General features: G+C 43.9%; 1 long non-coding RNA gene across 3 annotated transcripts in view; it reads right to left on the bottom strand.

Moving 5' to 3' along the window:
• LOC144579051 (uncharacterized) overlaps window positions 1-20,437 on the bottom strand; it is a 507,171-nt gene that overhangs the window by 432,196 nt on the left and 54,538 nt on the right. For 2 of the 3 annotated variants that reach the window (XR_013525873.1, XR_013525875.1), the window contains exons 3-4: window positions 5,631-5,775; window positions 3,807-4,311 (exon numbers count right to left, since the gene is read on the bottom strand). This is a non-coding gene — a long non-coding RNA (uncharacterized LOC144579051). Of the gene's footprint in view, window positions 1-858; window positions 2,624-3,806; window positions 4,312-5,630; window positions 5,776-20,437 lie in introns of those variants that run through there. The other variant, XR_013525874.1, reaches the window with a different exon arrangement.

The raw sequence follows: 20,437 nt of genomic DNA, 5'->3' as shown, positions 1-20,437 counted from the left end.
GGTAAATCTTCCTCCATCCCTTTATTTTGAGCCTTTGTGTATCCTTGCATGTGAGATGGGTTTCCTGGATACAGCACACTGATGGGTTTTGGATTTTTATCCAATTTGCCAGTCTGTGTCTTTTGATTGGTGCATTTAGTCCATTTACATTTAGGGTTAATATTGTTATGTGTGAATTTGATACTGCCATTTTGATTCTAAGTGGCTGTTTTGCCTGTTAGTTGTTGTAGATTCTTCATTATGTTGAATCTCTTTAGCATTCAGTGTGATTTTGGAATGGCTGGTACTGATTGATCCTTTCTATGTGTAGTGCCTCTTTTAGGAGCTCTTGTAAAGCAGGCCTGGTGGTGACAAAATCTCTGAGTACTTGCTTGTTCGCAAAGGATTTTATTCTTCCTTCACTTCTGAAGCTCAGTTTGGCTGGATATGAAATTCTGGGTTGAAAGTTCTTTTCTTTAAGAATGTTGAATATTGGCCCCCACTCTCTTCTGGCTTGTAGTGTTTCTGCCGAGAGATCTGCTGTGAGTCTGATGGGCTTCCCTTTGTGGGTGACCTGACCTTTCTCTCTGGCTGCCCTTAGTATTCTCTCCTTTATTTCAACCCTGTTGAATCTGACGATTATGTGCCTTGGGGTTGCTCTTCTTGCGGAATATCTTTGTGGTGTTCTCTGTATTTCCTGCAATTGAGTGTTGGCTTGTCTTGCTAGGTGGGGGAAATTTTCCTGGATGATGTCCTGAAGAGTATTTTCCAGCTTGGATTCATTCTCTTCGTCCCCTTCTGGTACACCTATCAAACGTAGGTTAGGTCTTTTCACATAGTCCCACATTTCTTGGAGACTTTGTTCATTCCTTTTTGCGCTTTTTTCTCTGATCTTGGTTTCTCGTTTTATTTCATTGAGTTGGTCTTCGACTTCAGATATTCTTTCTTCTGCTTGGTCAATTCGGCTATTGAAACTTGCGTTTGCTTCGCGAAGTTCTCGTATTGTGTTTTTCAGCTCCTTTAATTCATTCATATTCCTCTCTAAGGTATCCATTCTTGTTATCATTTCCTCGAATCTTTTTTCAAATCTTTTTTCAAGGTTCTTAGTTTCTTTGCATTGATTTAATATATGATCTTTTAGCTCACAAAAGTTTCTCATTATCCATCTTCTGAAGTCTAATTCCGTCATTTCGTCACAGTCATTCTCCATCCAGCTTTGTTCCCTTGCTGGTGAGGAGTTTTGGTCCTTTCTAGGAGGCGATGTGTTCTGGTTTCGGGTGTTTTCCTCCTTTTCGCGCTGGTTTCTTCCCATCTTTGTGGATTTGTCCGCTGGTCGTCTGCGTAGTTGCTGACTTTTCGTTTGGGTCTCTGAGTGGACACCCAGAATGTTGATGATGAAGTATTTCTGTTGCTTGGTTTTCCTTCTACCAGTCTAGCCCCTTCGCTGTACGACTGTTGAGGTCCGCTCCAGACCCTGCTTGTCTGGGGTGCACCTCTAGTAGCCGTGGCACAGCGAGGGATGCTACCAGTTTCTTTTTCTGCTCTCTTTGTCCCAGGATGATGCCTGCCTAATGACAGTCTTTTGGATATAGAGGGGTCAGGGAGCTGCTTGAGGAGACAGTTTGTACTTTATAGGGGTTTAATTGCTGAGCTGTGCACTCTGTTGTTCATTCAGGGCTGTTAGGCTGCTATGTTTGATTCTGCTGCAACACAGCTCATTAAACAACCCTTTTTTTTTTTTTCTCAAATGCTCTGTGTTGAGGGGTTTGGGCTTTATTTTTGGATGTCCGATCAGGTGTCCTGCCCAGCTCAAAGGCAGACTAGCCACTGTTTGGCTGCCGAGGCTCCGCCCTGCTGTTGTGTGATTCGCGCTGTTCCTGCCGGCTCTGCTGTGGTCTCCGCCACGCCCTGCGGCGGAGTCTCTTCGTTGTAGCGTGTTGCCTCAGCAACGGCAGGCTGCGTCAGCAGTGGGCGTGTATCTCAGTAGGGACGGGTTGCCTCGGCAACGGCTGGCTGCGTCAGCAGTGGGCGTGTATCTCAGTTGGGGCGGGTTGCCTCGGGAACGGCTGGCTGCCTCAGCAGTGGGCGTGTATATCAGTTGGGGCAGGTTGCCTCCGTAGTGGTGGACGCCCCTCCCCCACAGAGCGTCTCAGACCGTCTGCCCGGGATAGTTTGAAATCGCGGTTTTGTTCGTCCCACTGGGTATCCCAAGCGATCTGTCCCTGCAATCCCCTGGGCTGGGCTACTGTGCAAGCCTCGTTCAGTCTGAAGTCCAGCCCTCTCAAGTCTCAGGTTGCCGGTTCAACAAGGCACCCGGACAAGCGCGCCCTGTGGGGATTGCTGGGTAGGGCCGGCCGCCGCTGCCCCAGCTGCCGGCTTCGCCAGGCAGACCTACTGCCTGGCGTCCCGTGTCTTTTTATACTTGGGAGTTTCCCCGTTCTGTGGGCAACAAAGATCAGTCTGGAAATGCAGCACTGACTCACCGTTTGCGAATTCAACGCGGGCTCCAATCCTGGGTTGTTCTCACAGCGCCATCTTGAGTCAGCACCTGTTTATTAGTTTTAATCTATTCCCTTCCAAGTTCCATGGAATTGCCTTATCTGTTTGCTTACCAGATTGTTCAGTAGAGCTACTGTAGCATTCACTAATTATTTGATGAAGGAAAGAGGAAGATAAAGAGGAATAAAGTCATCTCAGTCCCTCCTAGAATGGGGTGCTTCTTATCTCTTGGCATTTAACATCTAGATACCACAGGGTGGGTCCCTTGCTATCAGCTCTCCCAGTGCTCTGAGACACATTTTTCATCTGTGCTTATAAGGGTTACCTATTTAAGGTACTCTATTGCTGATCCAGCCACTATTACTAAAATGTGGCTTATGATTTTACCAGTGGAGCCCTGGGCTTTACTCACAGGTAACTTTCCTTCTATAACTTTCAATGGGGTAGGTCAGTTTCCCCAAAGCCTCTGTTCCCATTCCCTTCATGAGCAGCTTTCAAGGCTTGATTATGTACTAGGTCTTCCTCATCCTGATATGTCCAGCCCATGCCTGGCTAAGCCTTCAGATCTGTTACTAATAGAAAAATGACTCAACAGAAATTACAGACATGATACACAGATGAAACCAATTCTATGCTCAGAAGGGCCAAGGCACTATTGGTATTTTTGATACATCGGAGTCAGTACAGGCTAACCAAAAAGGCAGTTTGAAAAATCAACACCCAAAAAGTGTTCTAATGCAAGACAGAAAAAGTACATCATCCCCATTTTCCCCTTCCCCCACAACTGTCATGAGAAATTCAGGGGAGGCGGGGGATGAATACAGTGGAAAGGAGAGGAAAGAGGACTGACCATGGGCCAGCCTTGTGATCCCATATGAAAAAATACAAAAGAAGCCAAATACCAGCATAACAAGGAAAACAGAGACACCCAGAGAACAATCAGCAACTAATCTAAGCTCCCTGTGATGCTATCCCATATTATGGGAGCTTCAGGGAGGATCACACAGAAGCAATGAGGCAGAACTCCAGCAGGTGGGTGGGGCTCACTTCAGGAGAGGCGATGGGACAGCTGAGTGAGCAGTGAATGCACAGAGCTGTGCTGGGCCGGACCCTGGACAGGAAGCAGTCATGTTTGGTGTACACCAGGGAAGAGCAGTGGTCGAGCAGCACCAGCCTGGCCCCAAACTTTAGGTGCTAACCCTATGATGAGAGAAAGCTGGAATCTAGCCCAAAAGACAGCTACTGTACCCCAACAAATGGAACTTAAGACCAAATCTGTGTTGCCCCCACATTTTATCAGCACTATAGCATGACGGGGAAAGGCTCACCTGGCAAGATTCCATCCATGAAGATAATGTCCAACTGTCCTCTTTCTCCCGACTCTCCTGGTTTGGGCTCCATACACAGTTCTAGTCCTGGAAGTTGTCTCACTCACTCTGGGCATCTTCTATTCATTACTGGTGAGACCAACACCAGTGAGGCCCTGCCCTCATTGGCTGGGCTGGGTCTGACTTTGTCCACTACTTCTCCAATACCCATACGGGCCCTGGCGCCTCCCATGTTGTCTTACTGGGTGTTTACTGGAATATAAAATCATCACAAAGTTCAGCACATCTGCTTTACCCTCTTACAATCACCCAGTAAGAGCAGACTGCTGGATTGCTACAGTCATTGTCATCTCCATGGTGTACTTCTTGGCCTCTCCAGGCACGGTGGCAATGGTCAATCTAGGCCCCTGGCATTTGATGGGCAGGAAACAACCTGAGCAATGACACTGCAAATTGGAAGGTCAGCTTCTTGGGAGTTTGGCAGAAGTTTAAGTATTCTGCTTTCCTGGTTGGGTGGAGACAGGAAAAAAAGTAGAGAAAAGAACAGATTAGAAAAGCATCATAGTGTTGGTCCCAGTCCCAGATTCCCCTTACATGGCTGGGAACTGAGCTGTGAAACAGGACTCCTGATCCAGGATATGGCTGGACCCTGGGGGGATCTCCAGAATAAGAAGCTGACCTCTGGAGCCTATGGACCCACTGATACAGCCTTTTATAAGCTGTGGACTGCACATTCAGTCACCTGCCAGGGCTTTAGGGGATAAGTTTGGGCCCATGGACTCCCATGGAGATACTTAATCATTGCATCCCTAACACAGAGACCGTAGTGTTGGTGTTATAGTGAAGAGCACATTCTCTGCCTGATCTTTGACAGGTGGAGGGGCCCGTGGCTACAGAGAATATTAAGAGCAGGTCAGGAATATCTTGCCCTCTTTCTCAACTGGTTCACCCTCAGAGAGACTGTAATCTAACAAGCCCCAGCATCAACATTTATAAAGAAATGTCACTGTTGGGTGACTAATTTTATGATAGGCTAGATCTAAAATTCCTCTTTTCCTAAATTCCTCACTTTTTATAATATAAAATTAACTACTAATTTTATGTTCTTAGAAGATAAGGGTGGCATCTTTTTGGCTTGGTTGTCTCACAGCATCTAGCCATATAAAAGGAAGAATCATTGCTATGGCTGAGTTTGAATGAGGCCATGTGAACGCTCATGAGAGACAGACAGAGAATGGGAAGATTGACCAGTGATGGAAATGTAGCATTTGTTATTACGATATCTCATCCTTTCCAGCTTCAGATTTGGGATAAAGCAACTTTAGCCCAGCAGAATCAAAGTCAAGATCCTAAAGTAGCTCAGCCTAGCAGATGTGTTCAATACTATTTATGATTCATTTGTTAATTTATTCAATACATCTATTAAGCACCTGCTCTGTGTAGGCAGAGCATTATGCCTCCCCACAAAGTTACTGGGAAAACTGGGCAGTAGCTAGAATATTCAAATGAGAGACGGACATTGCTAATAAAGAATAAAGTCAGACAGCTAGGTAAGGGAAGAAAAGCAAGGACTTTCTTTTTGCATCAGCGTCACAGAATTCACCTAGTTTCATTCTAGTTCACACAAGTCTTTTGTTTTCTCCAGTTCCTGCAGTGCACCCATTTTTTTCCTTTTGCAATATTTATTCTCTACTATTCATTCTGATATTTAATCATATCAACCTCATCTGGGCAATTTCAAGAGTGAAAATTCAGGGCAGATATTCGGTCCTCCGCGGAGTTAACCTCAGCCCTCCGCAGAGTTAACCTCAGCCCCATCTGTACCTGCTTCATTCAACATCAATGTGCAGCTACTTCTATATCATGTGGTCTAGCTCCCAGCTGTAATTTATCTCTGGCATGCTGTATTGTTTCATACGAAGAAGTCTAGGTCCTCAAGCAACCAGTTCTTCTCCTTCTCTTGGGATCCCTATATAGGACAGAATACATAGTTGTACAAAAAAAAAAATCTAAATGAGTAAATTAAAGGTTCGATAAGAAAACTATCTATTTGGGCCAATTAAATCATTCTTCCAGATATGGGGAGACCTATGCTCTTGGTAACTGAGTCTTCTAAAAGGTCATTTATACTAAAATGTAAATGACTGATAATGAAAAAGTCATTTCTGCCAGAAAATGTTTGCATTTAGTCAGAAATCCAGAGTCTTAACCCAAAGAAAGATGTTACAGTCAGTCATTAACTTTGATAGCTGTGACCTAAAACTTATGGTGCTGTCACTCATTTAACCCACTGTCAAGCCCTGGCTCCCCTTCACAACATCATCACTGTCCCCAATTGAGTCAATAGTGGTGACTCTGTGTGTGTAATGAGGCTTAAAACTGCAGGACACATAAGTAGCCCCAGCCCGTGTTAGCGAGCTCTGACCTCCCTAAGGTAAACGGTAAGCGAGAAAGCAACTGTCACCAACCTCCCTACTGCCTACACACACATACATACAACCATCCCTGGAAGTCTCACAGTTCCCCATAGAACAGCTTCTCTCAGGAGAGAGTGGGTTTTTAAGATAAACTCCTCTAAAGGTTGTGTGCCTGCCAGCCACTGATGCAAGGAGCATAATTAAGATGGAAAACAACCAAATACTGCAAAGAGCAGAGACAGAACAACACCGGGCCAACTCACTGAAAAGGCCTCTCTCCCCTGTGGCTCTGTGCTCAAGAGCTCTCCACAAGCAAAGAAATAAGGGAGGGTGGAAAGGAACACATGAATAAAACAAAAGGTATATTTATGGAGCACTGCTGAGCAACTCCTACAGCACCTCCTTCTGGCTGGACCCCTGGGGTCACCTTCCAGTCCAGGGTTAGATCTCCATGTCCCACCCCATTCTTTCCCACAGGCCTCAGATGTGTCAAGTCAGCTGAACTCAGGTGGAAATCATGCTGAGTGCACAGGAGCAGGGGAGGTGGAGGACGGAAGCCGAGAGCAGGGCTAGGAAAATTGTGAGAACTATAGGGCTGACCTCAAATCAGTAACCAACGGCCCTAAAGGGTGGTAATGAAGTCAGCCCAGGCTCCAGCAGACCCTTAAACCCTACATATCAGAGGAGAAACAGCAGGGTGAGCCAGATGGGAAGTGTTGTCAAATTCAGGTGGGGGACAGCATCATGATGTGGGCGTTTGGTTCATTAAGAGCCAGACACAACCCAGAAGCTTGGGAGGCAAGGAACAGAATCCAGGCTCACAGAGTCTACACAGAAACTTGCCAAAGAGTCAAGGCCAAACCCAGGGGCCTGAAATTCAAGCCAGCATTTTGTCCCTTCCAAAGAATTGGATGGCAAGGTAGAAGAGAACAACAGAAAACCAGTCACAATGATTGCATCATTAGGACTTAAGGGATTAAGGGAATGAGTTTTGGAATCAGGTCAATGTGGCTTGTTCATCCAGTCGGTTCCTCATTTGAAAAATATGGGAGATCACCTTCCTATGGGACTGTTAGGAAGACTAAATGAGATCAAGAATGAAAAGTGATTAGCACAGAGCCTGGCACACATACTATTATCATGGTACTGATGGCAGAGATAGGGCTGCTGGTGTCGAAGGAAAAATTATAACAGTGGCATCTAGGGTCACAATCATACTATCTATTTCAGCCTCCACTGGTTCATGGGGCTGAGGTGCCTAAGGCACACCTATTGGGTCAGGGTTAGTTCAGAAACTGAAGCGCTGTGGGCTGAAGGCTGCACCAGGCATCCATTGCTGGAGCTGGCAGGAGCTGGGCCCAGGGACACAATCACCTTATCTCTGGCTCACTGTAGGGCTAAAAGATGTGTTTACAATCTACTAGCCCACTTGCCAGATCACAAGGCACCAAGGTCACCCAAATTGTTTGCAACAGAAAAATAATCAGAAATGAGGTCTCCTAACTCAGAGTTCAGAGTTCTTGCCATTCTACTGGGGCTCCTTCATCCCCATGAAATATCTTTACCTAACGCCCTCCTAGCCTCACTGCCCCTACTATCAGCAGACAGATCTCTCCCTCTAGAGTTGGGTAGAAACTCCCATGGGAAACAGGCATGTGCTAACGAAAAGGTCAGGCATAGAGAAGTGACACACACTGCATGAGTCTCCTCTTCCTGGATGTGGAAGCCACCTGCTCACTGCAGCACAGGGAATGGAGGCCAGGGTATAGATTCCATGGTGAGCCCACCATGAGAAAGGGTCAGCTTTCTTCAGGAATTGAGGTACTGGTCTTGTCCTCTTTTCTTCTGTATCTTTCTTAGTATCATGAGACACCAGCTACTCTATTCCAAAGATGAGGCATGAATCAGAACTAAAATTCTGTTTCCTAAATTCACAATTGAAAAACAACAGCATTTACATTAGTTATTTTTATCTAGAATACCAGGGTAGTCTATGAATAAAATACACACAGTTGGAGAGGAGGAGAATATTCATCCTACAGCTCTCTGCCAACCCAAAGGCCAGTTGAACCATCTTCATTACTTTTCATAATTAAGAACATAGTAACAGCCAGCTAGGGGTGTTTAATCGATGTTTAGGGTTTTAAATTCAATTCTCACCTGAGCGGACTTGTCAGGTTGATTTAAAGTAGTTAAATAAAAATTAATTAATGTAATTCCATAAATTACAGAGTTGAAATGAGTTATTTGAAGTAAAGCAAAATGAAGTAAATCTAGGTTGGTTCATTTTTAGTCTCAGTACTCAGTATTGAGTTGTTGGCCAATGAATATGGGTGTTGGCCTCAAGTAACTGAGAATTCTAGAAAACTGGCTTCAAGAGATGGCCTGGTGCAAATCCATTGCTGGGTTCTTCAGGGTAAGTCCATCTGGGGCAAGGAAATCCAGATCTGGCATCAGGGAGTTCATGCATCATCCTGGAAGCCCACAGGTTGAGGGGATACAGGGACCAGAGGTGCTACATGGCTTGGGCAGGTCCTATAAAATGCAGGCCTTGGTCATACACTGACCTCTTAATTTAATGCCAACTTCTATGTTACTATAGAATTTGACTATTTGTCTCAAAATTAAGAACTATATGCATAAAAATCTGCTTAAAAAAAGGTCCTATGGGGTGGACCACACAAACCTACAGAATATTTTAGGCATTCTCTCCGTGTCCTCTACTCTCCTTCTAAATAAAAATGAATGTATTCTATACAGCAAATGTTCACATCTTCCCCCTCTTCCCCACCGAGCATATGATTCTACTTCTATCAATTCTTTCTTCCAATTCCCATTGTTACGTAAGCTGAATGTCTTGGAAATAGGCATATGTCTTAAAAATAGGCCTATGTATATAATTTAGCTGTGAATGTGGTATTCAAGCAGTCTCCAACTTAAGAGCAGGCTCTGTTCCAAAAGTTTGAGTGTATGTCAGTTTTCTAGTACTCAAAATGCATTTTCCCACAGAAACCATGTTGTGCGTGGTAGTTAGGTCCCCCAGGCAGCCCACAGATGCCTGTTGAAGCCCAAGAAACTGGAGTGCAATACGGTCCTAATAGAACCCTAGACCCCAACATGTTTCTGTGGGAGAGCACATATGGAGCTCTAACCCAGGACTCCTCCTCCCCTTCAAATCCTACCCTTGCTGGTTGTGGGAGTGGTCACACGGTCTCACCACGTTCTCAGAGAAATGGACCCTGCATCTCAAGTTCCAAACACACCCTCTGCAGTTCATCAGTTTTTCCCTTTTTTTCCACAGCTTTTCTGTTAACAGTCAAATTATGCTCTTCCACACAACACATTGGTGCAAAGCAGGGAAGCAGACAGACTCCCATCCAGGTTGTCCTGCCTTCGGGAAGAAAGAGCCTTGGGAAAAGCCTTCCCTGGGAGACAACCAGGGTCAACCTTGGAATCCCCTGCAGGCCCTTGGTGGCTGATGGAGAAGAAGAGAGAGGCCCCAAGAGGGCCAACAGGAGAGTGCTGAAGACTCACTTCATTGTCTTATGGAGCACCCTTAGTGCCCAGAACTGTGTCAAACACATCCAAGAAAAAAGAAACTATAAAAAGATAGATTCAAATTCAAAACATAAAAAAAAGACCTTATATACGTCCCCTTTAAAATGACTGTTATCCCTAGGTACATTATTAGGTGAAAAATGCAACAAACCAAACAAGACAGGATGAGAAAAGTGGAAGGAGAAGGTGCCCCACCTAAGTGACTAAGTGCTCTCTCAGAGCACCCAATAGCAGCCAGCCAGCCCAGCACCCCAAGGGATCCTGAGCCCACCGGCAGTTCAGACACCCTTGTACCAGAAATTGAGTCGAAATCCCCTTGAGCTCTCTAGAAAAGTGATTTTGCAATTGCTCCTGACCACAGTTTTTTAATTTCAGGTTATGTTTTTTGTTTTTAGCATTTAGCCTGAAGTCACCTATCCAATGAAGAATTGATATAAATAATGTTTGGAAACAGAGTCCATTTTTTCATTATTTATGAAGCACAAAGTAGATAACTCATCCTCGAAGCTCCCACTAAATTATTTCTACCTCTAGCTTTCGCTGTAGTACTTGGAGAAGGAAAAATAACTTCATACCCAAAGTTTTTGGGCTTCCTCTAATTGTTCAGAGTTTTCTCTCACTTAGCAAGTGGTCACCGCAAATCTGTGAGAGAGAAAACTTGGTGGCTCTTACCATCAGGAGGGACATGATGGGGGATGGGGTCCACCTGCCATCTAATATACTAATGGTTTGGGCATCATCCCTGAAAAAAATATGGCCTTCCACCATTAACAAATGAATGGATAACATAATGTGGTATTACACACTGTGGAAATTCTGACCCATACTATAAAATGGATGAACCTTGAAAACATTATGCTAAGGGAAATAAGCCAGACACAAAAGACAAATAGTGGATGACTCCACTTACACGAAGTTCCTGGAGTAGTCACATTCATAGACACAGAAGGTAGATCAGTGGTTGCCAGGGGCTGGGGAAAGGGGAAATGAAGGGTTATTGTTTAATGGGTTGAGAATTCAGTCTGGAATGATGAGAAAGCCCTAAAAATGGATACTGGTGATAGTTGCACAATATGAATGTACTTAATGCCACTGAACTTTACACCTAAAAATGGTGAAAATTGCAAATTGTGTTATATGTATTTTACCACAATTTGAAAAATATCGGGGTTTCCAGCCTCTGCTCAAACATTTCACCTCATTCCAAAAGCATAATATATCCCAGGAAACTATGTGCCAAGCATTGCTCATGCCCTTTGTTGGGAAACAGCATGACCAGAAGAGAACCTATTATGAAGATGAAGTCTGAGCAACAACTTGAAGTGCAAGAGTGAGTCAGCCATGCCAATATATGGGGAAAGCATTCCTGGAGGAGAGAAGAGCCAGTGCAAAGGCCCTGAGGGACTTTCTGCCTGGATGTCTGGAGAGCAAAATTATGCTGATGGGACTTTCGTGGGATTGTATGATTGTGAGTGCTGTAATGCTGGAATTTCCTAGTGGGGACGTTCTGCACTCAGGTAATGCTGGATCAGTGAGCGTTCAGGGATGTAGATGACTGATTAAGATCTCATCCATGTGGGAGCAACATGAGCCATGACTTTAATCGCTGTTTGCCCTAAAGCACCACCCCCTCTTTATGGCCAATGATGCAGAATTTGAACCTCTGTAGTTCAATTTATCCAGAGACTAAACTTCCCTCTTCCTATCACAGTGTGGGGTTGAGTACTGGAGGGGTTCTGAGGGACTAACAACTCCTCAAGCAGACTTTCAGCTAATCCTCTTTTTGGCCCACTTCCTTGCTCTTGGTTTCAGAGCACCTGGGACCCCCATTTCTTTGCTGTTGAATAAAGGAATGAATGGATGAATGAACACTATACTTGAAACAAAGGAGTATCCAGCACCGAAATATGTAGTTCCTATTGCATGGGCTGTCTGGGGTCAGATGTGAGGGAGAAATCATAGGCAACTTTAGAAGCATTAGGAATAGTCTATAAGGACGGAGACTGCTGCAGATGGAGCACATTAAGGGACCAAGGCCCAGTGTCTGGAAAGGTGTGGTTTACTGGGGAGGCCGTATTAAAAGCATGTGCAAGATGCCAAAGGGCATCCCATGCATAGCCTGGGATTGTACTCAAGAACCTCTTCAAGTTCTCAGGCTTCTGTCCTTCTTCTTAAACTCATTCTTTCTTGTTGAAGCTCTGATTGGGATAGGGGAAATGAGGAGTCCCTAAAGGTTTCCAGGAATTCTTGCTACTTTGGTGAGAAATTTTGTTGTACATGGTTGCATTTGGTATCTGGGATCCCAAAACATTTTGAGGACATTTAAAAACATTTAATACATTGTGTTTTACTGTTTCCAAACCATATCTGACTCTCCTCATAAAGACCATGGCCTCATCGAAGGATTTCTCTTTGCTGCTCACGTTGGTAACACAGCATCTGACCATAACTGATGCTCAGTATTTATGGAATAAATCAATGACTGACCATTATTGATGCTACCAGAATATGGTTTCAGTATTGAAATGCATCTTAACAACTCCATGTTTCCTGCTATACTTAAGAAGACTGGTGGGAATAGTTCCATCTTACAGATTGGAGCCATAAAATGTATGTTTATTGCTACATAACAAATTGCCCCAAAAATTATCATCTTAAAACAACACATTTATGATTTATTATTATTTCCCAGATCCTGTGGGTTGGGAATCTGGACATGGCTTAGCTAGGTCCTCTGCTCCAGAGTCTCTCATTAGCTGTATCCAGGTACCCACTGGAGCCAGTCATCTCATGGTTCAAATGAGGCAGGGTCTGCTTCCAAGCTCACACAGTAGATGTTGGCAGGATTTGGTTCTTCAGTGGGCTGTTGGACTGAGGGTCTCAGTTCCCCACTAGCTATCAGCTAGAGGCTACCCTCAGTTTCTTGCCATGTGATCTCTCCACAATGACAACTTGATTCATTAAAGCCCTCAAGCCAAGAAGGCAAGAGAAAGAGTGCCACATGGTGAATATCACAGTCCTTTATAACTATGATAGTTAATATTGAGTGTCAACTTGATTGGATTGAGAAATGCAAAGTATTGTTCCTGGATGAGTCTGTGAGGGTGCTGCCAAAAAAAGATTAACAGTTGAGTCAGTGGACTGGGAAAGCAGACCCACCCTCAATCTGGGTGTACACAATCTAATCAGCTGCCAGTGTAGCCAGAATAAACACAGGCAGAAGAAGGTGGAAAGGCACACACCCAGGAACAATGCTTTGTAGCCTTCAATCCAGTCAAGTTAACAATATTAAGGACCGTGATGCCCTAACCTAAGAAGTGACAATCCACCTCCTTTGTGGTATTCCATTCACTAGAAGCACGGTCCAGCCCATACAGGGCATGAACACTGGGAGGCAGGGGCCACTGGGAGCTGGGAGCTGTGTGCAAAGCAATCAAACACAGGGTCACTAAGCAAACCCAAGTCCTTCAAGATCACACAGTGCACTTGGGGTCAGAGCCAAGGAGATCTCCACTCTTCTCCTCCTCCCTCCATCTTGGGTGGTGCTGTGGGGCAGGGCTGGTGGCATGGGCACCAGTAAGTTGGCAAGGAGGGAAGAGGAGTAGTGAAGGAAGGAGGGCACCAATCCATTTACCCAAATTTATTCTGGAACAGAATTTGTTTTTCAGGTTATCAAAAAGGCAAAAATAAGAAGTGACTGCTGGTATGGATTTATTACCACTAATGCAAAAGCTGTTCCTAATAACGGTTTAAAGTATTTCCATATAATGCATCTGTTCAGTTCAAATTTATAAATGGGGCCTAGACAGAAGCACAGCACCTAACAGGGAGTGCTGAAGAGCCGTGTTAGCCTGGCACTTTGTGTGTAGGTTTTTCCAATAGGGAGGGATGTTGTTTGGGCTGATTCTGGTCCGGAAATCATTGCAGGTAGGTTCAGTGGCTGACCAATCCCCTCATTCTGTGATGCTGCTCAGCTGCTTGGCATTCCCACGGAAGGAGAGAATGAGCTTGGGACACAGCAGTACTGGGCCACGGTAATGGAACAGGCTCTCAAACCAGAAATCTGTGTGAGTGGCTAATCCAAACGATCCCAAATACTTCCCCTCCTCCAGCTGTAATGCTCAAGCTTTCCCACTGTGTGCTCAGTTCCTTCTTCTGGTGGGTTTAGCTCCTCTCCATGCACAAACCAGACTTGACTCAGGGAGGACAAGGCATTGCCATATCATCTCCACATCTCCATCCAGTATGTGTGTATGTGTGTTTGTGTGTATGTGTATATGTATATGTGTCAGCATGGGGGAAAGGGTGATGAAAATAGCAACATGTTATTTCTAGGCTCTTTGGAAAGAAATGAAGCAGAATGAGAACAATGAGAGAAAAGTATGGAAAACTGAGTTAGAAAGGGAGAGGAGCGGCAAGTGGTGCAGGGAGGAGTAGAGAGCTACACACCTGCTATCTTTTCCTCACTCTTCAAATTAGCCTTCCCCATTTGAAGAACAAGAAAACTGAAGCTCAAAGAGCCACAGTAGTTTGGCTAAGGTGGCACATGGGTGGATCCAGAATTCAACCCTAGAGCGGCCTGCTGTGCAGAGCCTGGAATTGGTGACATGGCACGAAGAGCAGCTGGCCTTGTGACAGATGGTTAGCAAACTTCCCCTTCCATCTTACAAATTACACACACACAGACATACATATATATACACACGCACATACACACATACATATACACACACATGTATATATATGGATTCTTGTCTCCATTATTCAAACTATTTTAGATGGCAAATTCTCACTCTAGGAGGCCATTCCCAGGAGTGGAATCCTGAAGGGTGTCATAAAATTCCTGTGGGGTGGGTGCAGAGTGCAGCCAGCAGCAGGATTCTTCCTGATGTCAAGGCATATCAGCCTCTTGGCCACAGCACTGTGCCATGAACAGAGGCTTCCTCAGACTAGAAATATGACCTAAGAGTGAGGTCTTCAAAGGACAGAGGGTCTTTGATGAGGCTTCTGGTTACTGTGGGAGGGAGCTTCCCAGAAAGTTGGCACCTGTTAGGTCCTTATGAGAAACTTAGGCCAGTGTCTGTCCATGTAGGAACTTCAGGTGACAGGTGAGAAAGCCAGCTTTACCTGGAGTTGGAAGCTATCTTCGAATCTGATATTTCTTATATTAGGAGGAAGGGACAAATTTCAAGGTGCAGAAGTGAATTGTAACCAGTTATGATAGAAAGAAAACTGCCCCCCAAAAGATGTGCAAGTCCTAATCCCCCAAACCTGTGAATATGTTCCCTTACATGGTAAGGGGAGGATTAAGTTTGTTGATGGAAACAATGTTAATTATTATAATGCTAATCAGCTGACCTTAAAATAGGGCAAGTATCCTGGATTATTCAGGTGGGCCCAACATACTCACACGGGTCTTTTTGAGATCTGGGAAAGACTCCAGGAGCCTTGGATGGCTTTAAAGACAAAGGGGGTTATGATCCAAGGAATGCTGGCTGCCTCCAGGAGCTGAGGAAGGCAAAAGAGAAGGATTTACCCCAAGACCCTCTGGAAAAAAGGCCACCCTGCCAAAATCCCAATTGTAGCCCAGTGAGACTGGGTCACATTTCTGACCTCCAGAATTGTAAAATAAACAATTTTTGTTGTTTTAGGCCACTGAGCTTGCATCATTTGTCATAGCAACCATAAGAAACTAATAGGAGGCCAGGCATGGTGGCTCATACCTATAATCCCAGCACTTTGGGAGGCCAAGGCAGGTAGATCATCCGAGGTCAGGAGTTCCAGACCAGCCTGGCCAATGTGGTGAAACTCTGTCTCTACTAAAAATACAAAAATTAGCCAGGTGTGGTGCTTGGCACCTGTGATCCCAGCTACTTGAGAGGCCAAGGCAGGAGAATCACATGAAGTCAGGAGGCAGAGGTTGCAGTGAGCTGAGATTGCACCATTGTACTCCAGCCTGGGTGACAGAGTGAGACTCCACCTCAAAAAAAAAACATGAGCATGGAATGTTTTTCCATCTGTTTGTTTCCTCTCTTACCTTTAGCAGTGGTTTGTAGTTCTCCTTGAAGAGGTCTTTCACATCCCTTGTTAGTTATATTCCTAGTCATGATTAGGAAGAATAAATATTGTGAAAATGGCATGCTGCTCAAAGTAATTTATAGATTAAATGCTATCCCCATCAAGCTACCAATGACTTTCTTCACAGAATCAAAAAAAAACACCTTAAACTTCATAGGCAACCAAAAAAGAGCCTGCATAGCCAAGACAATCCTAAGAAAAACAAACAAAGCTGGAGGCATTATGCTACCTAATTTCAAACTATATTACAAGACTACTATAATCAAAACAGCATGGTACTAGTATCAAAACAGAGCTATAGACCAATGGAACAGAACAGAGGCCTCAGAATGAATATCACACAACTACAACCATCTGATCTTTGAAATATCTGACAAAAACAAGCAATGGGTAAAGGATTCCCTATTTAATAAATGGTGTTGGGAAAACTGGCTAGCTATATGCAGAAAGCTGAAACTGGATCCCTTCCTTACACCTTATACAAAAATTAACTCCAGATGGATTAAAGATTGAAACATGAGGCCTAACACCATAAAGACTCTGGAAGAAAACCTAGGACATAGGTATGGGCAAGGACTTCATGACTAAGACACCAGAAACAATGGTAGCAAAAGCCAAAATAGACAAGTGGGATATAATTAAACTTAAGAGCTTCTGCACAGCAAAAGAAACTCTCAATGGAGTAAACCGACAACCAACAGAATGGGGAAAAAATTTTGCAATCTACCCATCAGACGAAGGGCTAATATCCAGTATCTACAAAGAACTTATCAAATTTACAAGAAAAAAACAAACAACCCCATCAAAAAGTGGGCAAAGGATATGAACAGACACTTTTCAAAAGAAGGCATTTATGCAGCCAACAAACATATTTTTTAAAAAAGCTCATCAACACTGGTCATTAGAGAAATGCAAATCAAAACCACATTGAGATACTACCTCACACCAGTTAGAATGGCAACCATTAAAAAATCAGGAGACAACAGATGCTGGAGAGGATGTGGAGAAATAGGAATGCTTTTACACTGTTGGTGGGAGTGTAAATTAATTCAACCATTGTGGAAGACAGTGTGGTGATTCCTCAAGGATCTCGAAATAGAAATACCATTTGACCCAGCAATCCCCTTACTGGGTATATGCCCAAAGGATTATAAATCATTCTATTATAAAGACACATATACAAGTATGTTTATTGCTACACTGTTCACAATAGCAAAGACTTGGAACCAACACAAATGCCCATCAATGATAGACTGGATAAAGAAAATGTGGCACATATACACCATGGAATACTATGCAGTTATAAAAAATGAGTTCATGTCCTTTGCAGGGACATGGATGAAACTGGAAACCATTCTCGGCAAACTGACACAAGAACGGAAAACCAACCACATGTTCTTACTGATAAGTGGGCATTGAACAATGAGAACACACAGACACAGGGAGGGGAACATCACACTGGGGCCTGGCGGGTGGAGGACCAAGGGAGAAATTGCAGGAGGTGGGGGGGTTGGGGAGAGATAGCATTAAGAGAAATACCTAATACGGGTGACAGGGTGATGGATGCAGCAAACCACCACCATGGCATGTGTATACCTATGTAATAAACCTGCACAATCTGCACATGTACTCCAGAACTAAGGGAAGGGAAGGGAAGGGAAGGGGGAGAGTGAGGGGGAGGGAGAGGGAAGGAGGGAAGGAGGGGAACCAGTGTAGGGTTGTCTAAGTCCAGGGAGAAAATCTCTGGGGCTCAGAGAAGCAGCCAAATTCCTCACCTGATGCAGGCTGTGGGGGAGGTGAGAATATATCCAGACCCTGCAGGACTTGGCGGGCACGGTCACAGGTGAGAGTCTGAGCAGACTCATTTCACTTCTAAGTGGTCAAGGGCTGTCAGTGAGACCCCAGACATGGCTAGAGAGTTCCCAGCCCCCTTCTTGGGAACCTTTGAAGTCATCATTTAAAAAAGAATACAGGAACCACCAGCCAGTGACAGCCACCAAGAGAACTCTGCTTCTTTGACCTCTTCACAGTCTTTGCTGTTTTGTTTATTTTCCCCTTAGTGATTGACAGCTGAACCCTTTAAGGAAAACGACTTGTGAATTGTTTCATGAACAGTAAAGGAAAAAAATAGAACAAAACAAAAAAGAACACTTCCTATTTCAGCTAGGGCTGCCAGAAACCTAGGTTGGAGAAACAGATGTTGACAAGATGGAGAAGCAAAATCCTTGTGGCTCCCTGAGGCAGACAGGGAGGAGAAAGGCTTCAGAGGCCATGAGAAGGTCAATCACACACACAGAGCCAGGACTCATATTAGGAAACAGTGGCTGTGCTCCCAGGGAGGACTACTCGGCTTAGCATGGAGTTGGCACTCAGCAAACATGAGCTGCTCTTATTATTACATAAGAAAGAATGCCAGATTACCCATTCGTTAAAAAGAAGGCATTACCTTGAATTCCTTCATACTCATTAGTTTACCTAACTTCTCCATAACCATGTTGACATGATGAGATAGATGGCATTTTCCTCTACCACTTTATAAAGTTTAAAATGTCAAAGTGAGACACATTCTCATTTTGAATAAACAGGAGGAAGAACTCAATGGTCAACAAGAGACTCCAGGCCACAGAAGGAGAAGACTCAGCAGGGCATGAAGGCAATGGGCTCAGAGCTTCTGGGAGACACCCTCTGTGACCTCCAAGCTGGAGAGACCAAGAAGCCAGAAAGACTGATCCACTGTCTCCAGACCTCAGTGCTGGCCACTGACTTGAATCCAGCTCCCAACTCTCTGCTTAGGCTCAGCACCACCCTACTCTGAGATTTCCTAACAGCCTTGTCTCTAAGTGATTGGGAACAGGTCGGAAAAGGGACAAGCCACTTGGCAGGGCTCTCACCCTCCCAAGGTTCATAGCTGCACACTGGCAAGTCTTCCAACCACTTCTGCCTTCTAGTTACCAAAGAAAAAAATACTGATTGTAAACATCACTTTAAAAGCATGCCGTCCGACAGCCGGCTCAGCTGTAATACATCAGCCTGAATTGTACTCATTTATGGTGAAGCATTTTATATTAATGTTTTCATTGCTTATCACAGACACTGGCTTTAAAGTGCTTAAGCCAGCTGTACTGAGTTATTTATTAGGCTTTTCTTTTTTCCAAGTTGCCTTTTCCTTAAATAAAGTGTTTGGTTTACTTTCATACATTTAAGAATCCGTCTTGTCTCCTGCCCATCACTTCTGATGGCTCAGGTGCATATACCCCCCGTTTCTTTGGATTTACTCAGTCCCTCTGGAAGTCAGGTGAACTGGGGCCAGCAATGGCCAGAGAAGGAAAAGGTAAAATGAGGCAGAGTTCAGTTTCTGCAGGACCATCTAGCTTTCCTTCCTCTGTCTCCCTTCATTGTACAAATTAGATTCCACCTCCCCTATACTATTGAAGATCTTCAATGATAGTCCAAAGTCAACTAATTTGACATGTGGGCTACAGTTAATGCTGCTAATCATCTCCCCTTCCATGGTTCTCCTCTTTCCATCATGACTACTCCTGTGTCCCCAACATTAACTCTGCCTTATTCTTCATTCCTAAGTGTGGGTGGCCTAAGGGTCAGGTCTCAGACCTATCTCCTTCAGAACTAGCACCTATATAAAGCGAAGTCCTCTAAATAGTGAGACACCCACTTTCCTTTACCCACTGGGCTCCCAGAAAGCTGACAGTAAAACAGAAAGCCAGCAGGTTGGTCTCTAGAGAGTCAATCTTTCTAGTCTTGTGACTTTAGAGTTGCCTAACAAAATTCCAAGACCCAGTCACTCCACACTGAAGCCCATTAGTCAACAAAGTCCAATAGTAACCATAGAATTCCAGTCAGCAATGTGGTTCTTCATTCCGAAATACAAACAGATAGCCAAGCATCAGCTGACACTTAAGAAGAATTCTAACAACAACAACAAAAAAAAAAAAATTGGAAACAAGAGCCTTGTAAGAAACAAAAGTAAAGCAAGAAGAAAAGGAATTATTTTTTAAAAACTGTAAATATATTCAGAAAAAAATAAGATAGGTATCCATGTAACAAGAAGTGAAAGTTATTATAAAACATTAGAAAAATTTAATAAAGAATATGTGAAAATTAAATATGGAATATCCATAATAATTAAATAGATTCTAGAAGATAAATATAAGCAATCTCTAGAAGGTAATATAATCAATAAATATTATTGGAAGTAGACAAAGGATAATGTGATAGAATGCAGGAAAGAAAAACTAAAGCATCTATCAAGCAAGTTCAATTGTCTCTTAAAAGAAATTTTAATAAGAGAGCTGAGAGAAAACAAGGGAGGCAATTACAAAGACAAAATTCCAAAAAAATTTTCAGAACTGAAGGGCATGAAATTCCAAATTTAAAGAGTCCATCAAAAGATCAAACATAATGAATGAAAAACAGAGGCAAACCTAGATACATCATTGTGAAATTTCAACATACCAGGGATAAAGAGTAGAAATATACACTTTCAGAGAAAGGTAAAAAAGAGATCATATAACAAGAGTGGAAGTCAGGGAGGGACCAGACTTCTGAGTAGCAATACTG

Source organism: Callithrix jacchus, chromosome 13 (genome assembly GCF_049354715.1).
Source record: "Callithrix jacchus isolate 240 chromosome 13, calJac240_pri, whole genome shotgun sequence".
Taxonomy (NCBI): domain Eukaryota; kingdom Metazoa; phylum Chordata; class Mammalia; order Primates; family Cebidae; genus Callithrix; species Callithrix jacchus.
This window is presented reverse-complemented; position numbering and strand designations above follow the sequence as displayed.